This window comes from Macrobrachium nipponense, chromosome 18 (assembly GCF_015104395.2).
Source record: "Macrobrachium nipponense isolate FS-2020 chromosome 18, ASM1510439v2, whole genome shotgun sequence".
Classification (NCBI taxonomy): Eukaryota; Metazoa; Arthropoda; class Malacostraca; order Decapoda; family Palaemonidae; genus Macrobrachium; species Macrobrachium nipponense.
This window is the reverse complement of record NC_087211.1, coordinates 33,949,111-33,971,220: the sequence shown is the minus strand read 5'-3', so window position 1 is coordinate 33,971,220 and position 22,110 is coordinate 33,949,111. Positions and strand designations below refer to the sequence as shown.

General features: G+C 42.7%; 1 protein-coding gene across 1 annotated transcript in view; it reads right to left on the bottom strand.

Annotated features, from left to right (window-relative positions):
• Positions 1–20,483, bottom strand: part of LOC135196955 (uncharacterized) — a 158,330-nt gene extending 137,847 nt beyond the window's left edge. Inside the window, exon 1 of the mRNA XM_064223805.1 lies at positions 20,356–20,483. The gene's annotated coding sequence lies outside the window, so the exon portion shown is untranslated. The remainder of the gene's footprint in view (positions 1–20,355) is intronic.
• Positions 20,484–22,110: the final 1,627 nt, after the last annotated feature.

Genomic DNA, 22,110 nt, shown 5'->3' with positions numbered 1-22,110 from the left:
GATATCCATAAGATTCTTAATGGTAAAAGAATGTGGCCAAGGTTTATTCACATCCTCGTTCTTTGCCAGAAACCCTGAGGATAAAGAACAGACTGCGTTACCTTGGGAAAACCCCACTCTTCTGTCTATAGCCTGTAATTCGCTGAAATTTTGGCTGTAGTCAGAGCTACCAGGAAAAGGGTCTTCTTAGTGAGGTTCCTTAGTGAAAACAAGTGGAGGGGTTAGTAAGAGTCCCCCGACAGCCACTTCAGCACTATGTCCAGATTCCAAGAGACTGCTCTAGACTTTTCTGTCTTGAAAGTATCCATGGATCTAATAAGATCACTAATGTCGCTGTTGTGCCCCACATCAAGACCTGTGTGCATGAACACAGAGTTTAATGGAAGATAATTTCCTTGAGGATCTTAAAAATGGAAGAAAATCTGCTATCTGTGTGATAGTGGTTTCAGAAGAAACATTATGTCTTCTACACCATTTTCTAAAGACTGACCACATCGACTGGTAGAGCTTGCTAGTAGACAATCTGCAAAATCTAGCAATGTCCTCTGCAGCCTATCTTGAAAAGCCTTTCGCTCGAACCAGTCACTTGACAGTCGAAATCCTGTCAGAGGCAGAGCGGACAATCCCTGATGGAACCTGTGCAGGTGAGGCTGTTTGAGTAATGACCTCTTCTGAGGGAGATGTCTTGGAAAGTCCACAATTAGATGAAGAAGCTCCAGAAACCACTCCTTCCTCGGACAGAATGGAGCTACGAGCAACATAAGAGACATTTTGATGATTCCTGAATTTGTTTAACACCTTCCAAATCATTGTGAATGGAGGGAAGGCATAGAGGTCCAGCCCCGTCCAATCTGGAAGCATAGCATCTATCGCCCATGCCCGAGGGTCTGGAACTGGCAAACAGGAGATTGGCAGACGATGGCTCTTTGCTCTCACAAAGAGATCTATTGTTGGCTGTCCTCAAAGTCTCCACAGATCCTGGCATACCTGGAGCTCTGGTGTTCATTCCATTGGAAGCACATGGTTCCGTCTGCTATGACGTTCATCTTGCCCAAATCAGGGCATCTCTCGCCGTCTGATAGAGAGTGAAGGAATGTGTGCCTCCTTGCTTGCGTATGTACGATAGTGCTGTTGTGTTGTCTGCAAATACTGCCACTATCTTTCCTGACACTTGCCGAGCAAAGTGTTGAAGTCTGAGGAAGATTGCCAATAGTTCCTTCCCATTGATGTGCAGGGCTCTCTATTCCACCGGCCAGTCCCGATACCTTTTGAGACTTCAAGATGGCTCCCCATCCTAGGTCCGATGTGTTGGAATACAATCTCAGGTCTGAGTTCTTCAGTCGGAGAGACTTTCCTACCTGTAGCCTGTCCTTGGACAACCACCAACAGAAATCCGACTTTATCTCTGCGGAGATAAGGAAAAAAAACGAGTCTTCCTGCATCTTTCTGGACCAGAGGACCTTCAAGTAAAACTGTAAAGGATGCATGTGCAGTCTGCCCAGGTTGACAAATGGTTTAACTGAAGAGAGTTCCTAGCAGACTCATTCACTGAAGGGCTGAGCAGGACCTCCAATCCATGAACTCCTATACTGTGCGTAGACAAGAGTCCACTCTTTTAAGCAATGAAAAGGCCTGAAAAGTCCAAGAGTCCAGAATCATACCCAAATATAGAATCCTCTGAGACAGAACCAGCTGGGATTTTTTAGCATTGATTCGGATTCCCAGGTCCTGCGTCAGAGCAAAGTTTCAAGTCCCCCATGCACTGTTCCTTTGAGATAGAGCGTAGAAGCCAGTCGTTGAGGTAAAAGAAAGCATTTATCCCCATCGTGCGTAGCCATTTTGTTAGAGGGGACAAGACTCTTGAGAAAACTTGAGGCACAGTCATCAGGCCGAAACACAGGGCTCTGAATTGATATACCCTGCCTTCAAACACAAAGCGGAGAAGTTTCCTTGACTCTGGATGGCTGGGGATATGGAAGTATGTGTCTTCCATATCCAGAGTCACCATCCAGTCCTCTGGATGAAGAGAAGCCAGGATAGATGCACTTGTTTTCATGCGAAACTTTGTTTTTACAATAAACAGATTCAGAGCACTGACGTCTAGGACTGGCCTCCAGCACCTCGATGACTTGGGGACCACAAAGAGTCAGTTGTGAAAACCCTCTGTGCTGTGATCTACCTACTTCCACGGAGAACTGGACAATGGTGGCTTTTGAAGGAGAGGGATGAAGTAGCCTTCCTTTAACACCTGGACCACCCAAAGACTGCACCTCTGTCGCTCCATTCCCTCCAGAAATAATGGTGCCTTGCTCCTACAGGAACACAGGAGACACAAAACTTATTGCTTGGTGGGAGTTTTGATAGTGGACTTTCTTAACGGATCTGGAACCTTGCCGCAAGTTTGATCTAGGCCTAGATCGAGAACTGGCTCTGCTTCCTCAAAAGGGATGAGGCTGAAGAGGAGAGACCAACTTGTAAGCTGTGGCTACAGGCTCCTTATGTTTCTTGGCTGAGTGAGTTAACAAATCGGTCGTGGATTTACTCTGAAGATCCGCCAAAATGTCTCTCACTGTCGACTGTGGGAAGAGGTATACGTATATGCCTTGTTCAAGGGAGAAAACAGCAGTGTGGACTTCTGCGCGGTTGAACTCCCTTAGAGGTAAATGAGCACCCCAACTCCTCCTTCTTCAGTAGGCCCATAACAAAAAGAGAGGCTACTTCACTGGAGGTGTCTCTTACTGCCTTGTTCACACACAAAAGCACTCCAAACCAATCAGCTGACAGCTCTTCTTCCAACATATTTGAAGTAGGATGTTATTTAAGGCATACATTTGGTATCTGAACTTTCAAGATAGGCAGTTAGAAGCATTATTAGTCATGGTTCTAACTATTCGTGGGTGTAACTATTCATGGGAGTGTCTGGTACACATCCCCCGCCAATATGGGGGGAACACTGTATATCCCTATTATTAACAGCATATGACTTAAGTCCCATTTGTAAAAAAGCACATACAAAACTAACAAGATTTACATCCATACTTGATTAATTTCCAATAATTTATTAATTCAGTTACAGCCTAATTTAATTTCTATTTGATTATTGTTTTATACCAAAAGCTTAGTCACCGACAAAATGCCAATGGTCTCTGAGACACAGCCTAGGAGAGAAGAGGGTAGTTGAACTTGATCTCAGGATAACTTAGGCCCTAAACCTATGTACAGACCTATGCATACGTTACCTAGGTTACCTAAGTTAGACAACATCTAGGCTACTTTGGTAAGTTAAACTTTGGACACCATGATTATTCTTAAAATAACACTTTCATATACCAGTAGTAGTTAACACTGGCTAGTTTCTGAGTAAATAGGCTAAATAGGGTAAACAACTGCCTTGAGTCCATCTTACTCAAGCAGATCACCCTTTTTCACTAGATATTTAATTGGTGAAACACAAATACAATTACATCTTTAAGCATACCATTCAGAAGATTGAAGTTTCGTCAACATAATGGGATATTATGAAAAAAAAAGCGGCCATTTACCGAAAAAAACTAAAAAAATAAATCATTGACGGTCTTTGTAAAATGATATTGTTATGATACAATAAAAAGTTTTATTTTTTACATACTTACCTGGCGATATATACATAGCTATTACTCCGTCGTCCGACAGAAATTCGAATTTCGCGGCACATGCGGCAGGTAGGTCAGGTGATCTACCCCCCCGCCGCTGGGTGGCGGGAATAGGAACCATACCCGTTTTCTAATTCATATTTTTTCTTCCAGCTGTCTCCTGAGGGGAGGCTGGGTGGGCCATTTAATTGTATATATCTGCCAGGTAAGTATGTATAAAACTTTATTGTATCATAACAATATCATTTTTATACATTCAACTTACCTGTCAGATATATACATAGCTGATTCACACCATTGGTGGAGGGTAAAAGACAGCTATTACTGAATAGACAGGTAAACAACATATGTTGTAGGTAATAAATAAATAAAACCTTGGTTCCTATGTGTTTAGACGAAGGGTCGACTTCCTAGCTATTGCTAGTAGTCAGCTTCGTCTCAAGAGCCTCAGCGAGGATGTGACCTATGGCTAAGAGTTCTTGTAGATCTGTCAATGGGGTCTTATCCACTTACTTGACAGAATCTAGTGGTCATTTGTCAATGGGGTCTTATCCACTTACATGACAATACACCAATGCCTATTGGCATAATTTAAGGAGCACAACACCGATCCCGATCACCTGATCCTAACATGAGGGTTTGTGCTTAATTTGAAAAAGAGCTATCCCCAAACTCATTTCAAATAACCCCAGAAATAATACACTTATGTTAAAATTAAAAAAAAAATTTTTAATTCACTAGTTAAGGATCAGTGTCGGCTCCCAATCCCAGCAATGCATCCGTGGACACGTATAACAAAGAGAGAAAGATCTCTCATAGGCCCACTTGATCTCCTTCGTGCAAAGAGAAGTCAACACAGAGTTGCATCTCCCGTTATTACAGCTAATATGACTCTCACGACATATTGTTATGGAAAGAACAAGAATTGTTAAAAGCTCGCACTTCAAGCGCTTTTTAATTCTTAGCTGTTTGAAGGAAACATCAAGTTACTCAAGAAGTGCTTTAGAGATTCCACTCTTCCAAAGAAGACCAGGGCTTTCTTTGCAACAGATCTCTTCTGGATGAAGCCCAGAGCCTGGCTTGCGCCTGGCTGGCGCCTCGCCCCTGGCTGGCGCCTCGCGCCTGGCTGGCGCCTCACTCGCGCCTGGCTGGCGCCTCACTCGCGCCTGGCTGGCGCCTCACTCGCGCCTGGCTGGCGCCTCACTCGCGCCTGGCTGGCGCCTCACTCGCGCCTGCCTGGTGCCTAGCGCCTGGCTGGTGCCTAGCGCCTGGCTGGTGTCTAGCGCCTGGCTGGTGCCTCGCGCCAGCCTGGCGCCTCGCGCCTGCCTGGCGTCTCGCGCCAGCCTGGGCGTCTCGCGGACCTGCCAGGCGTCTCGGCGCCTAGCCTGGCGCCTCGCGCCTGCCTGGCGTCTCGGCGCCTTGCCCTGGCTTCCTCCGCGCCAGCCTGGCGCCTCGCGCCTGCCTGGCGTCTCGCGCCTCGCGTCTGGCTGGTGCTTCGCTTGCCTGGCGCCTCGCGCCTGGCTGGCTCCTTGCGCCTGGCTGACTTCTCCCCACTTGCTGGAGATTCGAGCTTGTTAAGAGTCTCGATGAAAACTGGTGATGTCCACCTCGGACACTTTATTTGCCTGATTTATTCGCCTCTAGCGCATCTGCGCCAGATTGGAGGCCTACTCCTTCTCCTCATCAGACAATGACAGTTTTTATGCATTCAACTTACCTGTCAGATATATACTTAGCTATAGACTCCGTCGTCCCCGATAGAAATTCGAATTTCGCGGCACACTCTACAGGTAGGTCAGGTGATCTACCGCCCCCGCCGCTGGTGGCGGGAATAGGAATCATTCCCGTTTTCTAAGACAGATTTTTTCTATCGCCGTGACAGCAACATTGTTGTTGTTACTCCTGATTTGATTTTTCGTATTTTTTCATCGCTATTGATCTTCTAAGCCGGTTATTTTGGTGACGTATTGGATCTTTGGTTTGGCATACTCTTTCGTGGACTGTTTTTTGGACTTGGTTTTGGATATTTCTCATGATGTCGGATTCTAGCTTTACGGTTAGAAGACAGTGTGTAAATGAGGGATGCATGGTGAGGCTACCGAAAGCTTCGGTAGACCCTCACACAGTCTGTAACGGGGGTGTAGAAGGAATGAATGTTCAATTTCTAACACCTGTGATGAATGTGTAAATATGAATGAGGAAGAATGGAAGAATTTAAATTCATATTTAAGGAAATTAGATATGGATAGGGCTAGGAAGGCTTCCTCCAGCAAGCGTAAGTAGGTCTCGCTCTAACGAGCCTATTAAATTAACACCTAACCCTAAACCTCTATCTTCTTCCTCTATACTAAGCACTGCAAATCCGGCAACGGAAATTGCAGATCTTAAAGCTGCGCTACAAAGGATGGAACGTCAAATGCTGACGTTGAAAGGTAAGCACAGTGATAGTGAATTAAGTGTCCCTAGTGCAGTGGAGGGTGCGTCTGATCGGCTCTGTCTCGCTCCCAGGCCTAGACCTCTTCCAAGCTCACAGGCCCAGAGGAGAAGGAATGTCGAAAGCCTTACGGAGGTTACGGAGAATCCCCACCGATCAGGCGTCCCCTCGGCAGATTCTGTGACGACCCGAACTGCCAAGGATCGCTATCGAAAAAGCATCCTAAAGAAGTGTTTTTCTTCGTCAGATTCTTCACCGAATGTAAGGGGATGGAGTTCTGATGAACTGTCACGCCCCTTAAAGAGAAGTTGGAAGGCTCCTACTTTGGATTCAAGCCCTGAGCTTTTCTCCGATCTATCACCTTGTGAGAAGAAGAAAAGGAGATTGGTTCCTAAACGGAAATCGGAGTTTCCTTCCGCTTCGAGACATCCCTCACCTGAATCAGGGAAGGAAAAAGAGAGTGCGGCTGCAAAAAATTAGCCTAAATGTGCAGGAGCAACTTTCAGCCTTAGTAGGAGTTTTTACTAAGGAAACTCCCAGGAGAAAGGACTCTTTCCTTCCTATAAAGAAGACGAAGGGAAAGAAAGAAGAAACGGAAGTTTCGGCTTATACTCGGAGGAGTATGAAGAATGCGCCAAAAACGCCAACCTGGCTCAATGCGCCAGATGCGCCAGATGAGTTTGAGACTCCATACGAGTCAGAAGAGCCAGAAGCGCCATATGCGCCAGAAGAGCCAGCCTGGCGAAATGCGCCAGAAGCGCCAGATGCGCCAGATGCGCCAGAAGCGCCACCCTGCCGAAATGCGCCAGATGCGCCAGAAGCGCCGGAAGCGCCACCCTGCCGAAATGCGCCAGAAGCGCCAGCTTGGCGCAAGGAATCACGACTTCCGAAGCGTCAACCGGCGCAATGAGCAACAGTGACAAATAAGAGACGGACTTCTTCCAAAAGACATTAAGCCAGGAAGATTTGTTTGGCTTTCGGAAGGATAAACCTTTACCTGACAAGGACTCTAGTTGTCGCACAAGCGGCCGTATTCCTTGTCAGGACATAGGTCGTTCCGGAGAAAGCGATAGGAGAGGACATCCTTCGTCTGACAGAGGAGAAAGGTGTCGCACAAGCGGCCATCGCTCTTGCCAGGAGAAGGATAAGGTCGTTTTGCAGGATCAACCTATCTCTCGTAGGGACGCAAGTTATCGCACAAGCGGTCGTCGTTCTTGCGAGAGTGGGTGGATGTTGCAAGAGGCCAGTCTCCTACTGGAAATAAACAATCCTCTTCGGAATTGGATTTGGAAGAGATTTCGGACTCTGAAAATCACTCGGCTCCGGGTTTGTCAGATTACAAGACGCTGGCAGCCCTCTTACTTCAAGAGTTTGGGGACTCTTTAAGCCCTACTGCTCCTCCTTCTCCAAGGTCCTTGTTTACAAGCACGAAGGTCCCGAAACAATCATCTTTTATTAAAATGAAGCCAACCATTTCCATGAACAAGGCTCTCCGATTCGTAGGAAATTGGTTGGAATCCAAGGAGAAGGCGGGGAAGACAGTCTTTACCTGCCCTCCTTCCAGACTATCAGGGAAGAAGAAGGGAAATTTGGTACGAGACGGGCAAACCACGGGGTCTAGCTCTCCCGTCCACTGCCGAAGCAGATTTTTCGAATTCTGGTAGATTCGTCTAGGAGACAAGCCTTGTCATCAGCAAAGATCACATGGGGGACTTCTGAGATGGACCATCTCCTCAAGGGATTGTTTAATGTCTTAGAAGTTTTTAACTTCTTAGACTGGTCCCTTGGGGTGTTGGCCAAAAAGACACAAGAGGAGGAATCTCTTAGTCCAGAAGTCCTTCATAGTGTTCTTTCCTGTATGGACAAGGCGGTTCAGGATGGATCAGGAGAGGTGGCCTCTCTGTTGGTACTGGTATTCTGAAGAAGAGAGTCTTATTTAGCTCTTTTCTGACGAAAGCAGTTACTCCTACTCAGAGGTCATCTCTTCTGTATGCTCCTCTTGTTCGGACCAATTGTTTCCTTCAAATCTTGTAAAAGATATTTCTCATTCTTTGACAGAAAAGGCCACACAAGATCTCTTGGCCCAATCTGCAGAAAATCGAGGACTTCGGGTCCTATTAAGAGAGAGACTCGGGCTCCTCAACAGCCCTTTCGAGGAAGCACCTCGGCCAGACCCTCTTTAAGAAGAGAGGAGTGCAGAAGAGAGGTAGGCCTTCCTTCAGACCTATCAAGAGAGCTAAATGAGACAACAGTCCTTCAAGCACCGGTAGGAGCCAGACTTCGGAAATTTTCCGAAGAATGGGCTCGGAGACAGGCAGAAATTTGGTCCCTTTCCGTGGTAACAAAGGGATATATGATCCCATTTCGAGACAGACCTCCCTTGACTACGAACCCGAGGGAACTGTCAGCCCAATACAGGGACCTGCCAAGAAAGAAGCATTATTGCAACTGGTAGAACAGATGTTGCAAAAGGAGGCCATCGAAGTGGTTCGGGATCCGGATTCCCGAGGATTCTACAACCGTCTTTTTCTGGTTCCGAAATCCTCGGGAGGGTGGAGACCGGTCCTGGATGTGAGCGCATTGAACCGATTTGTGGAGAACACAAAGTTCTCTATGGAAACATCAAAATCGGTTCTTGCGGCTCTTCGTCCAGGAGATTGGATGGTCTCCTTAGATCTACAAGATGCAATACTTGTTCATGTCCCCCTGCATCCATCATCGAAGAAATATCTCCGATTCATGATGCAGGGGAAAGTATACCAATTCAGAGCCTATGCTTCGGCCTTTCAACGGCCCCTCAAGTGTTCACGAGGCTAATGATGAACGTTGCGAGATGGCTACATCTAGAGGGGATAAATATATCCCTTTATCTGGACGATTGGCTAATAAGAGCAAAATCGGAAATTCAGTGCTTGAAGGACTTGGAGAAGACGTTGAACTTGACAAAATCTCTGGGACTGCTCGTGAACCTCGAGAAATCACAATTGATCCCCAGACAGAACATAGTCTATCTGGGGATACAGATGGATTCTCGGGGTTTTCGGGCGTTTCCATCTCAAGACAGAATTACTCGAGGCTTAGAAAAGATCTCGAACTTCTTAGGGAAAGAACGGACCTCGGCGAGGGAATGGCTCAGTCTGCTGGGCACCCTTTCCTCGTTAGAGTAGTTCATTTCCCTGGGAAGATTAAATCTCAGACCTCTGCAATTTTATCTAAAGAGGATGTGGAGTCAAAGACAGGAGACTTGTCAGACATTGTTTCCCATCCAACAGGGGATAAAATCAGACCTAAAGTGGTGGTTAACCCCATTAACAAGGAACGAAGGGGTGTCCCTCTTGATTCGGAACCCTCACCGAGTGTTGTTTTCCGATGCCTCGGAAACAGGTTGGGGAGCAACACTGGGTCCAAAGGAAGTAGCAGGTGTTTGGACCAGACAACAAACTACTCTGCACATCAATGCGAAGGAACTCCTGGCAATTCATCTAGCCCTGGAATACTTCGAAGCGGAAGTCAGAGAGGCGGTAGTTCAAGTCAATTCCGACAACACCACAGCTCTGGCTTACATCCGGAATCAAGGGGGCACTCACTCTTTATCTCTGAACGAAATAGCGAGAGCTCTATTAACCTGGACAGAGGAACGGGGCATTATTCTGCGTACAAGGTTTGTCCAAGGAGTAAAAAACCTAAGGGCAGACAGATTGAGCAGAAAGAACCAGGTTCTCCCGACAGAGTGGATGCTCCACTCAGAAGTCTGCAGACAAATATGGTCACTCTGGGGGAGACCCCAGATCGACCTGTTTGCCACGTTCCTCTCCAGGAAAATAGACAACTTCTGCTCGCTAGAAGAAGATCCCAGAGCCACAGCGATCGATGCCTTCCTCATGGATTGGTCAGGCATAGATGCATACGCCTTTCCCCATTCAAATTGCTGGGGGAAGTAGTAAGAAAATTTGTGGCATCGGAAGGAATGAGAATGACTCTAATTGCTCCCTTTTGGCTTCCCGAATCTGGTTCACAGAGGTACTGGAATGGACGGTGGACTTCCCCAGATCTCTACCAGACAGGACAGATCTGCTCAGACAACCCCACTTCGAGAGGTTCCACAAAAACATCCAAAGTCTCTCCCTGACTGCCTTTCGACTATCGAAAGACTGGTCAGAGCGAGAGGCTTTTCAAAGAAAGTGGCAACTTCAATTGCTAGAGCCCGCAGAGCCTCTACCCTGCGGGTCTACCAATCGCAAGTGGGAAGTTTTCCGTAGATGGTGTAGGTCGAAGAAGCTGTCCTCTTCCAATACCTCTGTAACCTAAATCGCGGATTTTCTCCTCTTCTTAAGAGAAGAATCCAAATTGGCCGTATCAACTATTAAGGGATATTAGGAGCATGCTCTCAGCTGTTTTTAGAAACAGAGGGCTGAATCTCGAGAATAATAAGGATCTTCATGATCTCATCAGGTCTTTCGAGACTAAGAAATTGAGATCATCAATTCCCCCGAGTTGGAACCTGGACGTTGTCCTAAAGTTCTTGATGTCGGACAGGTTCGAACCTATAGATAAAATCTCATTCAGAGATCTTACTAGCAAATGCATATTCCTGTTGGCTCTAGCAACTGCTAAGAGGATCAGTGAATTGCATGCTTTGGACTCTCGGGTGGGATTTAGAAAAGACTCGGCTGTCATTTCTTTCCAGGATCTTTTCCTAGCGAAGAATGAGAACCCTTCTAAACCTTGGCCTAGAAGTTTCGAAGTCAAGGGACTCTCTTCTCTGGTAGGAAGAGAGTTGGATCGGTCCCTTTGCCCAGTCAGGACCTTAAAATTTTATTTAGAAAAGAAGACACAGCTTCAGGGATGTCGACAAGGTCTTTGGTGTTCGGTAAGAAACCCCAAGAGACCGATGTCAAAGAACGCACTGGCATTCTTTGTCAGAAATGTAATTACCGAAGCTCATAGGAATTGCCAAGAGAACTCTTTAAAGCTGCTGAGAGTGAAAGCTCACGAAGTCCGGGCTGTGGCAACTTCCCTTCTTTACGAAGAATATGTCCATGAGAAACATTTTAGCAGCAACTTATTGGAGGTGCAATTCAGTATTTGCATCCCACTATTTAAAGGATGTTAGAATAACATACGATAAATGTTTCTCTCTTGGACCTTATGTATCAGCGGATACTATGCTGGGAAATGGAGCAGACGCTGATCCTTAAATTTGTTTTTAATATTTTAATAATTAGTTTTAATATTGTTGTTGAGTTGTGGGTTGCTTGAAAGGATGTCCGGGGATGACTCCTTTCAATCGTAGTACTAACCCCAATGAGGATCAGGTGATCGGGATTAGTGTCGTGCTCTATGATCATGCCAATAGGCAAGGTGTTTTGTCATGTAAGTGGATAGGACCCCATTGACAAAGATCCTAAGGTTCTGAAGCGTAAGTGGGTAAGACCCCGGTAACAGACCATCAAGAACTCTTAGCATGAGGTCACACCTCGCTGAGGCTTCTTGAAGCGATACGGGCTCCTAGGCAGTAGCCATGAAGTCTTTCGCTAACACAGGTAGAATCAAGGTTTTTAATTTTATTACCTACAACATATGTTGTTTCCTGTCTATTTCAGTAGATTAGCTGTCTCTTACCCTCCGCCAAAGTGCCAATCAGCATAAGTATATATCGACAGGTAAGTTGAATGCATAAAAATGTTATTGTCATGATACAATAAAGTTTTATGCATACTTACCTGGCAGTATATACGGTGTATGGCCCACCCGACCTCCCCTCAGGAGACAGGTGGAAGAGAAAATCTGTCTTAGAAAACGGGAATGATTCCTATTCCCGCCACCAAAACGGGGCGGTAGATCACCTGACCTACCTGTAGAGTGTGCCGCGAAATTCGAATTTCTATCGGGGACGACGGAGTCTATAGCTAAGTATATATCTGCCAGGTAAGTATGCATAAAACTTTATTGTATCATGACAATAACATGTTTATTTGGACTGTCTTGCTCTGGCGTCTTTACGCCTGTTTGGCATTTGGCACCTGATTGGCGCTACATTGTCCGAAAGTCTGAACATCCACAATCGTTTATCAGGAGAAAGGAAAAGGGTGGAAGAAATTCTTTCACTTTGAGCTTATGGCCTCTGCAACAAGGGGAGGTGATTTTAGTCGGCTACATCCAGTAGACAATAGGAAATCTAATAGTCCGAGAGACCAGTCTTCCTCCGAGGAGGATCATACTTGATACTTCAGTTGCTAACGAGCACTCTTCTACATGTTGACGAGTTCTCTCATTGCAAAATCTTCCCTATCCTTGCACGAAGGCAGGGAAAGAGCCTGGAAGTTTAAGGAGACTCTGAGCTGAAATTGGAAGGATTCCCGATTTCTAGCTCTTTAAATATATCTCTTCGAACCTTCTGGGAAGTAGTTTTGAGTCCTCATCGTATTCCAAAGACTCTGTCAGCAAACGTTTAAACCTTATCTTCTTTTGTAGATAACAACGTAAATACATTGCCTGGACAACGAATCCTTTATCTGAAAGCGTTGATCCAGGAATAAAAGGTTATAGTTCTTTTGCCAAACATACCATGCTGGCAGGAACCCATTGCCGAGTCTTTCTAGAATTTGATTCCAGATTCCAAGCCCAAAATCTCACTCGTCCTTTTGGTCGATTAGTACCAAGAGAAACATTGATGAGGAGCAGTTCCATCTTGTCAGAACACGGAATCTGAGGCCCAAATAGGATCCCATTGTAACTATAAGATCTCCAAGTCTTGTCGTATAGAGGTATTGTGTAAGATCCCGAAGATCTTAATGCTCTGCTATCTCCAATTCCCTTTATAGAGACAGAGTATAGCCTTTTACTGCGTTCTTTGATAGCAGATATATACAAAGGTAATTCTTCCCTCTGAAAGGGAAGAAAAAACCGCTATGTGGTTCACAGAGGTATCGGAAGAGGACAGTTTCCTCATTCCCTCAAGCACGATCTGCAGTAATTATATATCTTATCCATGACTACTGTCATTTACCTTGAAACATCCTCTCATTCATGTCCACTTCTGGTCAGTCTGCACGCAGACAGACTCAGAGTGGAGAGGTTGTTAAGGTCCATTTAAAATAGATGCTGAAAGAATATTGCAGACTGTCTTGGGAAAAGACTTCCAAAACCTGCTGTGAGAAGAACGTGACCTCTGAGAATCCAACCTCTCTAAGTCTAAAATGAGGCATAACATATATCCTCTCTTTCTTTGACGCCCTTTGTCTTACATTCTGTAAAGAGTTTATCTTTTAGGGAAAAAGACTAAATTTTATTCCCCTTTCTATAACATAAAGATGGCGTATATTGCTACCTCTCTCTTATATTCTTTCTTCCTGTCCTCGTGCCTGGGCAACGAGAGAATGGAAAAATTCTATCATCGTTATTCTGCAAAACAAATTATTATTATCCTATTCTCCTACTAACTGATCCAGGATCGAGGAGAATCATTCAAGATTCCTATCCTAGGACATCAGGCCGTAATGTGCGGTTCAGATACTTGAAAGAGCCTCTCACCCAATACTGAGAGCTCCTACGAGTCTTTTCCAGTACCAAAACATTACAAGGTTTCCCTTGTTATATGTTTACATAGGAGTAGGATAATATACCATCCTGTTAATAACAATGAAAGAGGAGAAAGAGGAGCTGCATGGTTCAAGGGACTAGCCGAAACGTGCAATAAAAAAGGGGTTGCCAAGGTCTTTCTAAAACCTGCACCCAGATTAACTTATGAGTCCGATATATTTTCTATCACTTGTCTCATAAGGTTGAGGAAAGCGAGAGACCTCTAAAGATATCAGTTCTCTTCACCATGTAAAGGTCTATAAAGCAGAAGAACCCACTTATCCTGACACGTACTACGTTCGCCTGTGCGATATCTAGAATAATTGTCAGTAGAGGGTTGATCTGGCAAAAAGAGTTTCTCCCAAAACAACTCCTCTTGCCAGGAAAGAAGTCGCTCACGCGACCACTATATTACCTGACATGAGAAGTCTGTTCTTGTTAGAGACTTCCGCAATTTCAGTTAATCCTGACAAGGGCCACGGCCGCCTGTGCGACAACTTGTGTCCCTGTCAGGAAAAAACTGATCTTGTGTCAGTTCTCAAAGAGGAAACTCTTGGAAAGTCTATCTCCAAATACTGAGAAATTGGAGATCCTGATGTCTTGCGCCTAGCTGGCGCTCGCGCCTGGTTGGCACCTATCGCCTGGTTAAAGCCTAGCGCTCGCGCCTGGCTGACGCCTCGCTGGCGCCTCGCGCCTAGCTGGCGCCTATCGCCTGGTTAAAGCCTGGCTGGAGCCTTTATGGCCTATTACTTGCAACCTTGGTCAGGAAATCTCGATATCAAAATAAGAAGAGGTGCTGTAAGAATCCTATAATTCTACAGTACTTCCATAGTTGGATGTTTCTTCTCAATTTTCCTCTAATACGAGTATATCGGAAGGGGAATTATTCTTTCCTCGGTTAATTCTTCTGTATCCCCCCCCCCTTTTTTTCCTGAACGAGAAGGACCACTCCAGTGCGAGGGACTGAGTAACTTCCCAGCTCTCTGTAGGAAAGCATAATTGCTCTAAGGTATATCTATTAACTAATTATTTTCTAGTTAGAGCCAGGCGTCTGGCTGGCGCTTATGATTCCTTATGGCATGGTTTGAGGAAAAGGAAGCAGTCTACAGGAAGATTGTTCATCTTCTTCTTGCTAAGAGATCTATGAAGAAGACTTCTCGCAGGTTCTCACAACTCTTTGCAATAAATGTTAGACATACTTTAACAGTTATTATCGTCGATCGAGGTTCTCACGGACTCGCAAATTCTTGCATTGCTTTTATTTAATAACTCGCTCAAACAAGAAATATTTTGGATGGTGCTCTAGGCTTATTGCACCAAGCTGGTGCAATCTGCGCCAGGGTGGCGCAAATCTTGCCGCCAGGCTGGCGCCTCCTACCTATTATCCTTTATGTTATGTTGGCCAGGGAACATCTGTGTCTTTATGGTACCTCCCGACATCCTTTCATATGTTAATTCCGTTCTTATTATGAAAAACTTTTATATACGTAGTATAATCCATTCAGGGAAACCATTTCCCACTAAAAGAATGTTTCCCATCCGACTCATACAACTTCTGCGCAATATCCGATTCTAAATACGGTTGTGTCCTTTCTCGAAAGACTTAACCATACCGTAGTCTTGAAGTGAATCTCTATTACATCTCTCTTCTCACTAAGTATGTATTCTAATAAGCCATGCTTTCGTAAGTATGAGTGCATTAAATAATATCATGTTCTGCTGCATTAGAATCCTTTAATCATGTTACCTACGGTAAACAGCATTGAAAGGTTGTAATATCCTTCTTATTGAAAGATTCCTAACAAAAGGCAGACAATATTTTATTTATGATAGCTTCAGTATTCCCTCAATCCGAGGCTAAGACCACGATTGTAGGGAAGAGATACGGTTAGTTATCCCATTCCGCAGGAGAGAGAGCTGTTAACGACCTCTCACGACTGAGAACAAGATGGTACTGCGACTGCGTTGGTCTTCAAAGCGAAAGCAGTCTGGCCTTCCCTTTCCAGAGTTGCCAGTTACTCCATTAAATAAAGGAATCTTATAAATTATTATCGAACTTCAGGAAGTTTTTATATAAGCATAATTAAGCTAACGAGACTTCCACAAGTCTAGAAACTAAATAGGTGTCGTCTAAACAATTCTTTTAAACCTATTCCTTCCTAGGAAAGTCCTAGAAGGGTACTGGTAATCATGGAAACCTCTTCTAACACGAAGAAAAATGTTCTATCCTACTCTCAATCCACCAATAAAGATATGCTTCTCCGATCACTTCTCGAAGACATGATAGCATCATATAACTCATACTCTAGCGTAATAGAATCCTCTACAATACTGTTACATTAAGGTAAACCGTATTAATTTAGGAAATTTTGTAAGGATTTCACTTGACCATTATAGCATAAATTTCGGTATGTGTCTATGCCTTGCCATACCATAGTCCTAAGGCGATTTGTCCTAAGCATGGTAGGAGCTAGAAGCTTAAAAGTCATACATATATGCTTTATCACTCAACGAGATCCATATAATTCATTCGATTGACAAACAATCTAAATCGTTCTCATCATAATAGATTTATATCTAAAAATGCACCGATGGGGAATTTTATGTTGAAATAACAATTTCATACCCCCATGGGATAGCGCTCTCGTCTAGTTGCGAAAAAAAAAAAATGTTCGAACAATGACTTTATCACAAATGTTATCGAATGATCTCTAATATTAGAAGGCGCTAAATCGTCGCCTGATTCCGAAAGGTGGATCGATTAATGTCATTCTCATTTTGAATAATTCTACCAGAAGGCATTATACGAGGATCTTCGCCAATTTCATTCATTTGAAGTTCTTCTATCCATCGAGGAACCGTAGGCATAAAAGGGAGAAACACTGTTTTAGGATGCCTTTCCAATGCTATCCTGGCAGTCTGGGACGCTCTACAGAACCTGCCGAGGGACGCCTGACCGGTGGGGATTCTCTGAAACCTCCTTACGGTTTTCGACATTCCTTCTCCTCTGGGCTTGTGAGCTTGGAAGAGGTCTAGACCTGAGAGCGAGACAGAGCCGATCAGACGCATCCTCCATTGTAATGGGGGAACACTATATTCACTTCTTACGTTCTAAGAGTTCGCATTTGAACTATATCCAAAGTCTACAATTTGCAAATATGATATTGTAGATTCTGCGGAGTAAGAAGGTGATGAGGATGCAACAACTACTAGTACTGTTACTACTATAATTGCTCGTTAACACAAGAGCTAATAAAGCTTCTAAAGGATAGTTACTTTTCTGACTTCCCCAACTAGGAAGAAAGATATACATTTCCTCAATCAAACTCTAACACTTATTTGTATTAATGAATAAATATAAATAATTCCCTTTCATGAAAGTATACGTAATTCACCTTCGTGAAAGTGGATGAGTGTCTACCGAAAACTTCGGTAGTTACACGTCACTACTCTTCTAAATTTTCGAAGTTAATTTTATCAAAAAATTCTAAAAGTTAACAAAAGCGTATGCCGAACCAAAGATCCATTACTTCCCTGTAAAAGTTAGCCCAGACGATCGATGGCGATGAAACACGAAAATCCATCAGGAGGAACTGCAAACGTTGTTTACATTCCAAGCGACAGAAAAAATATGAATTAGAAAACGGGTATGGTTCCTATTCCCGCCACCCAGCGGCGGGGGGGTAGATCACCTGACCTACCTGCCGCGTGTGCCGCGAAATTCGAATTTCTGTCGGACGACGGAGTAATAGCTATGTATATATCTGACAGGTAAGTTGAATGTATAAAAATATGTTTTCAAGGCAGTTTTTAAATCCAATATGGCGTCTACTTGCATCCGGTCCCTTTCGTTTCCGGCATCGAGACCACGCCCTTCCCAGCCTTTCCAGCGCTCATTTGAACAATATTAGTGTATATATGTAACATTTACTGATATTGTTCAAGATTGCAGTTGTAATCAGCACAATAAAACAACGTTTTGTTGCCTATATTAGTGAAAGTATGAGACATCCTATTCCTGGGGTTATGGTTTGAACTGAAATGTGTTTTTACCTAATAATCGGTGGTTTTATCCTTACTGCCATCACAACTGAAACTCCACAGTGCTTATCTGATTGTAATTATACACATTTTGTTCTTAATTCACTCCAAATTGCACATGAAATACATTGAGAGAGTATGTACATCTGACTGTCAAAAGCACTGGCGAGTAGACTACAGAGTAGTGAATTGTTTATGACAAAAATTTTGTATTTTTTTATCGCACTTTTCATTGATTCAAGTCTATATTACTGTATTTTGACTTTTTATTTTCAATAATTGTACTTATGCCTGAAATAAATGTAACCTTTAATGTTTGTATGCTAGGATTGGCAGAATTTCATTGTTGCCAATTTAGTGGAGCTTCACACATACGCCGATGCATTTACAAACTGTTTCCATGAATTCTAGTTGTCATAGTAATGCAAAAAATGATAAAATTCCTCTAATATGCATATATATTACAAATAGATATGCTGATTTCACTTATTTCCGCAGTTTTGTGCAAGTCTTATACCAAGTTTGGAGGGTAAGCAGATATATACCAATTGACAACACTGATAAAAAAATAGGAAAGCGCAAACAACAACATAGCTATTGTTCACAGCAAAACCGTTGACATTTGGGTCAGGAATCTAGTTACATTTTCAACAACTAATATTTTCAAATTAATTATCATGAATATGTAATAAATTTATGTAATTCATAACCTTACACTGATGTTTAGCTATTTATTTCAAAATTATCCAGTGCACTCTTCTTCTTCCTCCCAAAAAATTGCAAGTTTCCTTGGACTCTAGGGCGATCGTCATAATTCAAGATTATCGTGAAGAAAGTGTCCCAGCGTCTATGGGTACGAGTGGTGTCTGGATCTAGCACAGGAAATGTTAAGTTTATTGACACAAATGACTGCAAATATCGAGATGACGTCAATCTTCTACACTTTAGGCGTTTTAAGTAAAAATTTTGAAAGTATCATAGAGGTAAGTTTACACTGTGCATGGCTAGACTTTCATTAACCTCTGTTTAATCTTAAATTATGACATTTTGTACTTTGGTAGAAAACTCTTATTTTGAGAATAAAGTAGAGGTTTCGAGGTGTTGCTTTCATGACCGATGACTTGTAACTAGTGTCCATCTCCAGTGTCAGGATGTGTTAAAGTACTTTTTCTGGTAATACATCAGAAGCACTCCGCACTGGATATTAAAATAAATAATTACCTACATGGAAAGAGCATGTGAAAAGCAATATAAAAAGTATAGTCATTATATGAGAGATTGAATGGGGTGGAATTAAATGACCTTGATAAGTTTTTACCTCGAATTTTTCCTAAGTCGGGAGAGATGTTTCCTCTACGGTAATGTTTACTTTTAATGAGCCCTCTAACTTACTTTCTTATGCAAACAAAAGCAGTTCCAGTTACTCATTATTGGCTGAGAGGTGTGACATCGTTATGACGTCATGGGTTTCATAACCAATTACAAACGACTTTAGTCGAAAACTAAGTTTCACTAGCATTTCAGCGGAGTAATAAAGTTACCTGTCCAGTGTCCACTGGTATCCTTGTTTGACTGAATACTCAAATAATGAAGCAAAAACTGGCATTTTGTCTTCCTGCCTGTAGCTATGGCAAAGGCAGTGGCTGGCCCTTCTGGCATTAATTTTGACAGAGACCTTCGATTTCTTACCGATTGTTTGCAGTGCAATGTGGGTTACGGTGAATTTTATCATTATTTGTCTAGTGGTGGTAAAGAAGTTGTGATTGAATATGCTCAAAGACAATTTAATTCTAAAGCAAAAAAACTGCGAGTGTTGTGAAGCTATTTGTCGGATCGACTACAACAGGAACGCCTTTAGGTGTGATCGCTCTGTAGTGACGAAAGGACGTCGGCATAAGCGATGTAATTTTAGTGTTTTCCTTGTCTAAAGGAACGTGGTTTGAAAAATCCCATCTCTGTTTTGAAGTTAATCTAAAGTTTCCCGGGTCGCGCGACACCCAAATCCATCCGCCACGGTAAGTAGCCTTAAAGAATCTTTAAATATGCGGATATGGCGTGAAGCGCCGTTCCGCCACAGCCTTACTGACAGCACACATAAATCGATCGTCGCGGATATATAGTCGCTCCCTACTTTGTTTGTTGTTGTTTTGGTATCGCTGCCATATTGGTTTTGGTGTTCTTCCGCCGATTTCGGCGGCGGTCGAGTGGGCCCGCAAATCTGTGGGTGCTCCCAATTATTATTGCTGCAAAGCACTGGTATTTCCCCACACAAAACCCCCGATTCCCAACTGGGGGCCCCCAAGCTTGTTGGGTGGAAAAGGGGGTTAAAATAACATTTCCTCAAGAAAACAAGATGATTCACTGAAAAAACACCATTAAATGAAGGATTGTTAATTGTCTTTTAGAAACTGGTGATGCGGCTTGCTTCTGAAGAATTACCCTTTTTCTGGAAGGTGGGTCAACGAGCGGCAAGACTCTCCCAGGTAGGTACTAGTAGTTCACTCGGTTGTTTACCCTAAGTAGCCAAGCTCAGGTTACTAAATCTAAGTTTACTAGGCTATTCAACTAGCCTATAGTATTTCATTGCCTATAGTACCTGTCTGTGATTATCCTAAACCCAAGTTAATGACAAATGATAAATTAGTATGTAATTAGTATGCTCCATACCATTATTCACGAAGGTGGTTAATCCTATTGAGAGCAAGCCGTAGCATTTAACATTGACAGTTGCAGGGTTTGTTTACGACTTTACGTTCTTCTTCTTCTTCTTCTTCTTCTTCTTCTTCTATTTCTTCTTCTTCTTTATTTTAGTAGGAGATCTGGCTTCTTTTACTGGAGCCAATGTACTCCCCTGAAAAATTACATAAGAAATACAAAGATTAGCCATGCTAACTTTTACTTGTGGAGGAATATTAGTTTGTTAATATCGTGTGTTAGCAGTGAAGGTATGGGGCGAATCATGAGTTATTTAAATCACACGAGGCTCGTTCCAAATTCGTTCAAACAATATCCATGCACCCCCTACATTGATATTGTTTATCATTTTTATACACAACACTTTACCCTAATAGCTACAAAATAACCTCTTATGATTTTATATTATTCTATCTCAAATATCGTTGTTAAATGTAGTCGCCTTACATGTACAAACTTCAGTTTGTTTAGTGGTTAAATTTAACGGTAGTTTGCCTAATCTGGCTGTTTTAATATTTTTCTATATGGCTATAGCGTGTTTAGAGAGTTAGTTTTTCCTAAAAATGTTATGAAGTACTTTGTAACTTTTTTCTGGACTTCTTTATCTTTATGTATTCCTAGTAAGTTTATTTAAGTTGAAGTTTACTTTCATTGCTGTCAATTTTGCTATTAACGTATTCCTTTCTTCTGTAAATTTTCAACTATTTAGAATGACATGTTGGATATTTTTTAGTATTTTACAGTGACTACATAGAGGCGGATTAATCATTTTACACTTATGTAAATAAGAGTTTACTCTGACATGTCAAATTCTTAGATTTGCCATGATGCTCTTTGCTTTTCTATTTTTACAGTAAGATGTTTCCCACTCTCCTATTAAAGGGTTAAATGTTCCAAGCCAATTACACGGTTTCATGATGTTCCATTCTTTTTGCCACATTTCTTTCATTTTTCTTTTCAAAACTGATTTCTTCTCTTTTATAGCTAAGTTATTATTTATAATGCACATATTTTCCAAACCTTGTTTTGCTGTTTCGTCAGCCAGCACACTCACTAGGATTCCCTTGTGACTTGGTACCCAGTGCAGGATCACATAACTTTGGGTGTCATTTAGTTCTGACAGAACTGATTGAATGTTATGTACAATTTCTTAAAATTTCTGCACACCATTATTTTTAATCAATTCCAAAGAGGTCGTGGAGTCAGTAAATACAACCCTTTTGCATCTATAGTTGTTCTTAACCCATCTGAGTGCTTTACGTATAGTAAATAATTCAGCTCCTTGGATAGACGTAAGTGGGTTCAACCTGAAACTACGATAAAAATTAAGACTAGGAATTACAAATGCAGCTGCACATATACCCAGTCATCTGTAGGTTTATTTATTTCCTTCTTAGAGCCATCTGTGTATATGTCTAGATAATTCGTGTACATTTCCTCCTTTAACTTACCAAACTCCTGAATGAACCTAGAGTTTGTTCTTCTTTATCAATTGTATTCATTGGTGCTGTTTTAACACATTTTTGAATGTTTTCCCATGGTGCTTAGATAGAAAATGCCCTTTCTTCTTTGTATATACCTAATTTTAATTCCCACTTTCTAATGATGTAACAAGCCCTTTGAATGAAAGGTTTCTTGAAATATCTAGAGTTCCAGTTTAATCCCTTTAACCTGTTATCCCTTAGGATTTCCTCTCCTGCAGGGTGCCCCTTATCAAGATGTTTCAGT